General features: G+C 42.1%; 1 long non-coding RNA gene across 2 annotated transcripts; it reads right to left on the reverse strand.

The window, feature by feature from the left end:
- Positions 1-5,387: 5,387 nt before the first annotated feature.
- On the reverse strand, positions 5,388-11,208 carry LOC147354494 (uncharacterized). 2 transcript variants are annotated; one of them, XR_015146459.1, is made up of 3 exons: positions 11,073-11,208; positions 7,536-7,815; positions 5,388-5,706 (listed from the first exon to the last, which is right to left on the reverse strand). It is a non-coding gene; the product is annotated as an uncharacterized LOC147354494 (long non-coding RNA). The 2 variants fall into 2 exon arrangements; XR_015146460.1 differs by lacking the exon at positions 5,388-5,706 and having other exon boundaries at positions 7,172-7,815; positions 11,044-11,173.
- Positions 11,209-11,255: the final 47 nt, after the last annotated feature.

The raw sequence follows: 11,255 nt of genomic DNA on the forward strand, positions 1-11,255 counted from the left end.
AACAGGATTCCTGCTGATAAGGCTGAAGCAGTTCAGTATGGGAACTGAAACCTGGTGTGGTGGCTGGGCTGGGGATCGTTAGGGGCGGGTGCGGGTTGATGTGGAGTGGTGGCTGGACCCAGAATTATTCCTGCAATTAGAATTAACTTAAGCAATTTAACGGAGAAGGCGATGGCACCCCACTTCAGCATTCTCGCCTGGAAAATCCCATGGATGGAGGAGCCTGGTGGGCTACAGTCCATGGGGTCGCGAAGAGTCGGACACGGCTGAGCAACTTCACTTTCACATTTCACTTTCATGCATTGGAGAAGGAAATGGCACCCCACTCCAGTGTTCTTGCCTGGAGAATCCCAGGGATGGCGGAGCCTTGTGGGCTGCCGTCTATGGGGTCGCGCAGAGTCGGACACGACTGAAGCGACTTAGCAGCAGTAGCAGCAGCAAGCAGTTTAAGTAAACAAGAACTAGCTTTGTGTAGGGATGACAAGCTGGAACGTGAAACACACAGCTCTTAGTACACCTCATAGTAACACCTGTAAGGAGAAAAATATCTTGACATTTCACTTCTTCAAAGATCAAGCTTATTAGTCACTGCAGCAGCCCAACGACAATGCACCCTGAGGTGAATGCAGGCTGCAGCAAAACAGGTACCATTCTGAGCTTCCAACATAGTAGCCTTGGGAAATCAGGAACAGCCTCTTGGGCCCATACTCCTCCTTAGGGAGTCCAGGTAAGTTTTGGGGACTCTCTCCTGGTTTTCAGATCTCCCAGTTATAGGGTGATGACCCCAAATTTTATTTGTCAGGGTATGAACAGTTAAAAGACACAGGAGGATCCTGGTTGAAAGATACTGGGATTTGCTCAGTTGAAAGCCACTCACTGCCACTTCCCTGGTGGTCCTGTGATAAAGAATCCACCTGCCAATGCATGGGACACAGGTTTGACCCCTGGTCTGGGAGGATACCACGTACCTTGGAGCAACTAAGCCCGAGCAACACAAGTACTGAGCCTGTGCTCTAAAGCTTGTGCTCTGCAACAAGAGTAGCTACAGCAGTGAGAAGCCAGCATAGCAATTAAAGTAGTTCCTGCTTGCTGCAACCAGAGAAAGCCCACGTGCAGCAAAAAAGGCTCAGCACAGCCAAAAGAAAAAAGACATTGAGTGATCTGGACTGACCAAAAAGGAGATTCAGAATGCCAGTCTCCAACCCAACACCAGCCACGTTTATGTATTTTATGTACAGAATTTATAGCCCCTGCTCACCGCAAGGAGAGAAAAGCCAGGAGTACAGTGAAGACCCAGAACAGCCAAAAATAAATTTTAAGGTTATTAAACAAGAGAGAAAAAATTTTCTGTAATGAGAACTGCATTCTTCCTTATAGAAACTATTTCTGTTCCATGCTTATGATGACATAGCTTCAAATACTTTTGAGAAAAACTTGTTTACATCATAATATATAATAATAAGTGAATACTTCATCAGTGTAACAGAATGTCAACAATTACTAGATGATCATTTGACGGTAATCAGGCAGTTTTAATTTTTGTTCTCTCTTTGCTTTGCTGTTTCCAAAAGCTCTGGCAGATATGGACAACAAAGCAGACTACAACACAACATGTTGAGAAGACATTACAATTTAGTTTCACCAAAATCATCACCAACTTTGCACTATTTATAAATATTTCTATGTGTATTAACTGACTGAACTCAAGTCCTAAAGGAACTTTCTTCATGTTTATAGGGCAGCTACTATGTTCCCTGTCATTGTCTTACGTGCATTTTCACATTACAAAAGTCTCAAAATAACCCACCAACTTATGTATTTGTTAGTGTAAGGCAGAGAAGAAATGTAAATTAAACTTTAAATCTCAGTCACAACATGTGGACAGAGAAAGTAATGCTAAGGAAAAACTTGAAAAAACAAAAGAAATAGGGTAGCATGATTTGAGAGAATCACATTGAAACGTATATATTACCATATATAAAATAGATAGCCAGTGGGAGTTTGATATATGACTGGGCATCCAGGGCCACTGCTCTGTGATAACTTGCAGGGATAGGGTGGGAAGGAGGGAGGCGACACAGGAATGCCTATGGCCGATTCATGTTGAGGAATGGGAAAAACCATCACAGTATTAAAAAAAAAAACAAAAAAAACTCAAGAAAAAGGAAATTCTACTACAGCTGACAATGAACTATGGAGCATATTTATTAATTCTATAATGTTACATCAACATTTTAATATGTTTTGGAAAACTAGACTTCTATTTAGTATTTGTTAATATTAAATATTTCTAAACATTACTGTTCATTCAGTTCAGTTTAGTCGCTCAGTCGTGTCCGACTCTTTGCGACCCCATGAATCACAGCACGCCAGGCCTCCCTGTCCATCACCAACTCCCGGAGTTCACTCAGACTCACGTCCATCAAGTCAGTGATGCCATTCAGCCATCTCATCCTCTGTCATTAGGCTAGTGTAACAATGTCTTAGGCAATAGATAGTAAATAGCAATTTTTCTGTTTAGTAAAACAGATAAATAGGAATTTACTACCATCTTCAACAACCATATAGAATAATGGAACATATCTGTACAGCAGGAAAAGGAATGAAACAAATTCATAGCATGAGTAAACATTCAGTGTTTTGTTAAACAGTCTCACTGTGGTTTCTCCGATGTTTGACTACTGATACCTTTAGACTTTAAAACCAACCGCTTCCTATGCTGCCTATCTGGGCAGGATGAGAAATTCCCATCAGGTTGGAAGTCTATAGTGCCCCAACTAGAAAGCTTCACCAGTTAACAAACATTCTCATATCATCTGTCCCAGTATCCAAACCAAACTTTGGGTTTGCTTCCATCTTGTGCTTTCAGTGACTTCAAAGTAACAAGAACAAAAAAGTTGGGATTAAATCTATGAAATTTCTAGTTTATCAAACAAACAAAAAAATGCCACCATGTAATGTGCATTCTCAATGATTTCTGGACTTCCCTGGTGACTCAGGGATAAGGAATCGGCCTGCCAATGCAGGAGACGAGGGGGTCAATGCCTGGTCCAGGAAATTCCCACATGCTGTGGAGCCACTAAGCCCCTGAGCCACAACTGTTCAGCCAATAATAAATAAATAATCAAAAATAAATTGTTTCAGAATTCTCCAAGGTCAAAAAGAGATACCACTTTTAACCTTAGTTCTGAAGTTTATTTCCTAATAGTTTACATGTTTATTTTCCTATTTTCACTTCATGTAAATCAGGTGCATACTAATGGTTTTATTTGGGAATAAAAGAGGACATTGGGAAATATCATACAGGAACATCCATAAACATGGGAGTAGGTTTTAGAGGGCCAGAGTCTATAAAAGCTCCACTATGGACAGAGTGTGGAAAGAATAACTCAAGTGCAAATTATTAGTATATAATCCCCAAATTGCCTATTCTTTGGTTTCACCATGCAAAGAAACTCTAATAGATTCTTTCAACCTTGAGAGCCTTTGGGGCATTACTAGGTTCTGTTATGAAGAACTGAAAAGGGATAAAACTGTGCTGTTTGAAGAAAAATGACTTGTGAATAAAGAAATATTGGTTATACGAATGCAGGTAACTCCTTCAAAATACAGATTTTTCACAGGACATTCCTGGTGGTCACAGGAATTCCAGGTTAAGAACCTGCCTTGCAACAAAGGGGACTCAATCCTTGTTCAATCCTTGGTTGGGGATGTAAGATCCCACATGCAGCAGAGCAACTAAGCTCAGGTACCGCAAAGACAGAGCTGGCATACTCCAGAGCCCCCTGCCAGGATGAAAGGTCCTGCGTGATGCAAAAAAGATTTTGTGATCCACAACTAAGGCCCACTGGAGTCAGATAAATAAATATTTTTAAAAATATACTGATTCTGCTTCCTTTGGGTATATAATCAGAAGTGAGACTCTGAGATCCTATGCATGTTCTCTTTTTAATATTTGAGGAACCTCCGTACTGTTTTCCATGTAGTATTTACATTCCCACCAACCACTCACAAGAGTTCCTGTTTATCTGTATTGTGTAGGTATGTGGCACATGCACGTGGTTTGGAAAGACATGGAGAGAACCCCACTGCACTGGCAGCAAGAAATAGCAGCTACATCATCTGCAGAATAAGCCTTTGTACTATAGGTTGCTATGGAGCTGATGGTCCTTGAAGTCTACGAATAATCCTTTCTTGTGCCTGTGAGCTAAGTGACTTCAGTCATGTCCAACTTTTTGTGATCCTATAGACTGTAGTCCATCAGGCTCCTCTTCCCATGGAGTAGGCTGCCACGCCCCCCTCCCGACTCAGGGATTGAACCCGTGTCTCTTATGTCTCTGGCATTGGCGGGTGATTCTTTATCATTCGCACCACCTGGGGAGCCTGATCCTTCCTTATATCCTGAGAATTTATGGCCCCTCACTAAGGAAATCCCTCTGCCATCCAAGTTTAGCACTACCCATTTCCCTTCTAGGCTGAAAGACCCTTATGAAATTTCATCTGGTTCAACACACTCTCCATACATCCAATAATAATCCACCCATGGTGCTTTGCAACCCCCAGAAAGATTCCAAGGTTTAACAACTCATGCATTTATGATGGAATAATACATGAATATGCCCAAGCACCATCCAGACTCGACATCTATTTTCAGTCACAGTGACCCCAGCCAGTGTAAAAACTGTTATCTCCAAAGTCTAATAATAATAGACAGATGCTTATGCTGGTGTACATCCCCCAGTGAGACTTCAACATCTTCCAAAGATACACTCCAGGGTCTTTTTTTTTCCTTTCAAATGCATTGGAAACCTTCTTCATTAGCAACTCAAAATAACAGAAAATACTAAAGGTAACTGACAAAATCATCTCTGGGATTTTACCAAGTTATTTTACAGGTTGTATAATGATTCTTGTCCTTCCAAAAGAACCCACAGAATCTACTCCATGGAGTTGATGCTGTGGGGAACCTTCTGGATCCCACCGCCAGGACCAATGCACCCATCTTCCTGCACCCAGACCTCCCTGTGGGCTCAGCTCAGGCCTTGATTTTAACACACTGAAGGGTAACAGTCCTCTTCCCAATTCCACTTCCTTACTTCCTCCACAAGTGTGATCATGACTTACAAAATCAGTCCAGGCAGGCAAACCTCGGTCACAACATCTGTGTCCCAGGGAAACTGAACTAAGACACTACGACACGCCCACCCTTCCAGGCACCCACAATCAGCCATGAGCCCACATCCAGGTCCTCCAATCTGAACGTGTTGGGACCAGCCTAATAACAAACCAACCGGAGTGAGTGGGGCCACAGAAGAATAAAGAAAAATAAGACTCAGAAATAAGGTGGGGATCAGGGGGCTGATGCCATTTGCAGGGAAAAGCCAAGATCCTGATCCTTGCATGCTTTTTATTGCTAACATCTACTTCCTTGTACATACTCTAAAGACATCTGTTTTTTACAATCTCAGATCAGGGACAACTATATACAATGAACAGTCCTCAATGTTCTGGTTAATGTTCAAACGTTCAGGTCTTTCATGATTGTGTTTAGCCCTTCAGCTAGTGACCGCCTTCCTCAGCAACTCCCTCAAGGCTCTGGTCTGAGAACAGTCACTAATGGTTTTCCATCAGTCACATCAGTACTTCAACATCTTGTTTTTAAGATGTTTGTCCACGATGTACTTTTTACTGCTCCCAGCCCTTTGCCTGGGGGTGATAAGAAAGTCATTTTTATTTTCAAAGAAGCCCTTTTAATTATAGTACAGGCCTGTGCATAGCATATTCTCTACATATCCCCCTTTTTTATTTTTAGAGGCTTATTTTTTATGATTATTGTTGACCACAGAAGCCAAAGCAATAGTTGCTAATTGCTGTTGTTGTCCATTGACTTTCTTGGTGATTTGCTGTCAGACTATGTAGAAACAGAAAAAATTAACATAAAACCAGCCATTGATCCTCCAATAGTTTTCAAGTGAGGAATGGGATTTAATTGAGAAATTCCATCTGCTGCTACTTCCAGCAGATTGCTGCTGCTGCTAAGTCACTTCAGTCGTGTCCGACTCTGCGTGATCCCACAGACGGCAGCCACCAGGCTCCCCCGTCAAAAGGTGTAGTTTCTGTGAGAAAGTTTCCATAATCTCTTGTTGTCAGTTATTAATATCCAGAGATAGATTACCTTAAGAGGTGTTGTTTAACTTTGTCCCAATGAAACGATGATTCATTATATTTATGAGGAGTGATACAAAAAGAAGTAATATTCCAATCACACTTAAGACAAATCTGTTTTTGAAGAGTATTCACTTGATCACCTAGTTGTATACAACCTGTTGTAAATCAGCCATTTGTGCAGCTAATTTTCCATCTATTTGTCTTTGGGTGGAACAAAGAACATCAGAGTCTTTATGCCATTCTTGCACAAAGTGCACAGTCTGTACATTCTGATGTAATGCTGCTCCTGTAGTAGCTATAGCAATAATTCCTAAAATGGCAGCAATTAACAATCCAATAAGCCGTTTAGTGCATTTTAATACTTTCTTAAGGATCTGTTCTACAATATAGACTGTGGGGCTATCCTGCTATGGTCTATTCATTTTTACAGGAAGCCTCCAGATCTGGTTTTTAGAATATATAGAGAATAGTCATTCTGAAACTGGAGGGAAGAATTGATACAAGTGTAAAAAACAATTTTGATAGGTAAGTAACCCAGAAGAGGCATTATAAAAAGTAGGTCCTATCAAAAATATGAAAGGTAAATGAACACGTGCTTTAATCCAATGGGTTGAATTTTTATAAAAATGTAAGGAATGACCTGATACTGTCAAATTAAATTGCCTCTTCCATGCTGTTATTGGTTGGAAGGCAGCTGATATTTTCCACAGTTGTGAATGTAAAGGCATGTAAGGTAATTGATTAAGGTAAGGAAGGAGAGAAACTCCCTCCATGCCAATATGCAGAGCTATTAACAATGTTATTCATGGAGTCTAAAGTATTATTTAACAATATAGGCAAATCCAAATTATTATTTTTATCCAAAGGATATCCTCTGGGACTCCAATCAATAATTTCTCCATCAGAAGTATTGGCCATAATATGTCCAGTTTTAGCTTTATATAATTTCCATTGTACCCAATGTTCTATTCCAGATTTTATAGAAGTAATACAGTTAGGTATATGGGGTGGATAATAGTATTTTATCCTGTGATATTAAATGAAAATGCTTCTAATAAGAAAAAATGAGTTTTGTTCCCTTGAGGTTCTTTAACTATAGATAGCCAACTTTGTAATCCTCTTTTAAGACAAAGAGTTTCCACTCCCATACATATAGGTGTAAGATCTGTTCCCACAGTATAATTAACACTAACATTTGAAAGTTGTGGGCCCTCTTCTGCCGGTTATAAAGGAAAGCTTGGGTCAAAAGGTTCTGGTAACCAAGAAGAGTCATTTATGAAAATTGGAACAGAAGAATCTTCCCACGTAATTGGTCTTAATAGGGGAGGATTGGGCACATATGCCCAATAAGTATGATTGGCACCTACCGTGGTAGTTACCACAGGCAACATAGCCAAAAACAAGGTAGCCGAGGTCAAAGGCTGTCCCTGCTCTTTGACCAATTTTTCCCCTTCAATGGTCAGTTTCTTCAACTGATCCCAAGTGGGCGGTTTGGTTTTGTTTGTCCTTGGAGCTGGTTCGGGGCAGTTGCTGATCATCAGTCTTGTTAGCCACATCACTGGCGGCTCTCCGGGAAGATCAATGTCGAGCCTTGTCCTCTTCTTTTTTTGACATGCCTTCCTGGTATCCAACAGTGTTGTCCATCATCTGAAATGACAAAAGCATAACCTTGTCCTTTCTGAAGCCCCGTTAATTATAGTACAAGCCTGTGCATAGCATATTTCCTACAATAACTGAGACCGCCCTTGTCAACAGTTTCACACAACTCATGATCCCACAACTGCTGCAGGGAAGAGCCAATTCTGATTCCAAGTTGGAACTGTTTCTTTGCCTTGCTTTTCACTGCTTCTGTTATTATACTAATCCATAATGGCTGGTCTCAGAGGAGGCCTTTGTTGAGCTCACAGGAAGATAATCAGGCCTGCCCACTTGTGAATGGCTGAAGGGATGAAGAGATGAACACTGAAGGCTGGCTGTCCCTGAGAAGTATTGCAAGACAGATGGCCCTTTACTGATGGCCCTTTTAACTTTACTTCCTCATTGCTACTCCCTTGCATTCTCCGTTGGACTCCTTCCTCATTGCTACTTTCTCTCCTTTTATAAAGGAACCTGGTTACTTTGAGAAATTAGTCAGCCATCTTCTTGGTTAGTTGACTTTCAAAATAAAGTTGGATTGTTTTCCTCAGCAAGTCCTCTCTCTGAAGCACTGGCCTGTCTTGCAGACAAGCAGAGTGACCTTGAGCTCAATCACACCACTATACTTGGAACACATGTATACACCATTAAACTTGCTCTCTCCCACAAGTCTCCTGCAGACCCCAACAGGTTCGGCTTTACTTTTCCCCATTTTTTTTTTTTTTTTTTTTTTTTACCACTTTTCTATGCACGACTAAGTAACAGTGCTAAAACAGCTAAGACCACTGGGCATGGGCATCGCAACAGAAAACACACAAGCTGCAAATGCAAGGGCACTGGGCACTCAGTATGGAGACCAAGAAGCTGGCCCTCCAAGGAAAACCTGCTAGGAACTGGGAACACCACAAAGTATTAAAGTCCCCAGAGATTTGATTGAATTGAGCTCAGTGAAGAAGTCACAGAGAGAGGCCCAGTGTCACTGCCCAGTGTCCTTCCCCACTCAGAGCTAACTAGAAGATACCCCGGCTCTTTAAGACATGTTGCACATCAAGACCTGAGCCTATTAATAAGCCTGTCTCTACATCCCACACAGCTGTGTACAGCACTCATTATTGTCTTCCCAATTCCAGGACAACCTCCTTTCTCTGATTAATCAATGAAGACAACCCACTCCTACTCAACTCTATCAATGGTCTACTAGCTGAAAGCATTTTCAGCTGATATCTTATCTCTGACCATATTCCACCTACAACAGTCCCACAAATAACTGGGCCTCATTAGTTGAAGCTAACTGCTCCTCACCCCCTCTTCCATGCCATATGTAATCATCTCAGGCTTGAGTCTAGCACAGGCAGTCAACCTCAATGCACAAAATCTAAAATTAGCCCTCAAATATCTTCAAATTCTCCAGTCTCTTAGGATATTTTCCCACTACTATACATCACTCTCCACTGCAACTTCAGCAGTCCAAAAGTCAGCATTATCCCCATTGGGTTTCATTGGCTGGAAAGCATCCAACCAAAACCCACTTTTTAAATTCAAATAAAATTTTATACACTACTATCAGACCAAAGGGGCTTCCCAAGTGACTCAGTGGTAAAGAATCCGCCTGCCAATGAAGGAAATGCAAGAGATGGGTATTTGATCCCTGAGTCAGAAGATCCCTAGGATTAGGAAATGACAACCCACTCCAGTATTCTTGCCTGGGAAATGCCATGGACACAGCAGCCTGGAAGGCTACACTCCATGGGGTCTCAGAGTCGGAAATGTCTAAGCATAGAGACCATTTTATATTTTTCTTTGATTCTAGAGCTCATATCAGTAACCAGCATCACTGAAAATTATCTCCTAAAATGAACAGTCTCTCGTCAATTTATTACCCTGGTCATATAAACCAGAAAAGGACAGTAATACGCCTCCCTAACACTCGAGAAAGAACTCCAGCTCACTCCATGGGTCTCAAAGAGTCCGACACGACTGAGCACAGTGACCATTTTATAGTTCTCTTTGATTCTAGTGCTCATACCAGTAACTAGCTGTAAGGCAAGTGCAGAGAAAAAGAGAGCGAGCCAGGCAGTCAGGCAAGAAAAGGAAATTTATTAGAGGGAAAACAGGGTGACTGGCCCTTAAGGAGAACCAGTTTTCTCCCTTTCTGACAGACTCCTTCTTATACCCCACCAATGAAAAATTCTCTGAAGGGATGGTCATGTAGCCGGAGGTCTGGAATCTGGTTGTCTTGCAGCTTTGAGAAGACAGGCACCAGTGAGATAACAGGATGCCATTTGGGCAATTTGATCAGTCTCACAGATCACTGCACTGTGATTTTATTCTTCATTTGCAAGGTCAACATAACGAGCCATCTTATCAAGGAGAACCCATGTGGGCCCTATCACTAGCATCACTGAAAATAATCTCCTAAAATGAAGACTCTTTGTAGTCAATTTACTAGCCTGTTCATGTAAACCAGAAAAGGAAAGTAATACACCTCCATCACACTGGGGAAAAAACTGCAGCTATACCAGCAGTCCCAAAGCTGATATTCTAAACTAGTTCCTGAACACCTGTTTTGGGATATTTATAAGTTGAGTGCCATGTCTTAATTAAAATGACTTTTCCCCTATAAATTACTATGCATTTCGTGCACTATATGGGTTACTGTTACCAAGACCAAGCTCGCTCTGCTTGACAAAGGATAGGCCCATAAATCCGAGTGAAAATGTGTTGAGGCAAGGAAGGTACTTTAATGGGGGAGCCAGCAGATGGAGAAGAGGGCAGGCTAGCGCCTCAAAATAAGCATCTTATTGGGATCTGGATCCAGGTTCTTTGATAGATCAGAGAGAAACAAGCAATGAGGAACTAAAGTCAAAAGGCACAAGAGAGAGGGAAATGAAGTGGGGAAGTAAAGGGAAAAGGTCTTCAGTCTTGTAAAACATCTCCAAGGGAATGTCCAGCCTTCAGTAGGGGTGTGTTAATCTGTTCTGTTCACAGATGGGCAGAGACAAACGATGTCTCCTAGAGTTGAACAAAGGCCCTTTAGTTTACAGTGAAGCAGAGGGGCAGGATTCTCCAGGCAAGCCATTGAGTATGATTATAATAATAAAAGCAAGTCAAAGAAAACAGTTCCCAACATGGTACCGGTGGGGGAACAGGAAGGTTCTAAATGATCCGAGACCACAGAGAGGGAGGAGAGGGGAGCCCCCCCAGGCGCAGCTTCAAGGAAAAAAGAACCCAAAACACTACCTCACGTTTCCCAAGTCGACCGCACCTACCAAGTCTCGGCTTCGGAATTTGCTGTAAACTCGCTTACGTAGTAGGGCGACGGAAGACCCCTCCGCCGTAGGTGTCCGAGGAATAACACAGCGAGGGGCGGGGCGTGTGACGAGCCTGCGTCCGGGCGTGTGAGGGCCGGGGTCGAGCCAGGCTCAGAGGAGCCCTGCACGTGGCTCCGTTTG

The sequence above is a fragment of the Bos grunniens genome, chromosome 18, assembly GCF_055505025.1.
Source record: "Bos grunniens cultivar Pamir isolate PY7600 chromosome 18, Bosgru_T2T1.0, whole genome shotgun sequence".
Classification (NCBI taxonomy): Eukaryota; Metazoa; Chordata; class Mammalia; order Artiodactyla; family Bovidae; genus Bos; species Bos grunniens.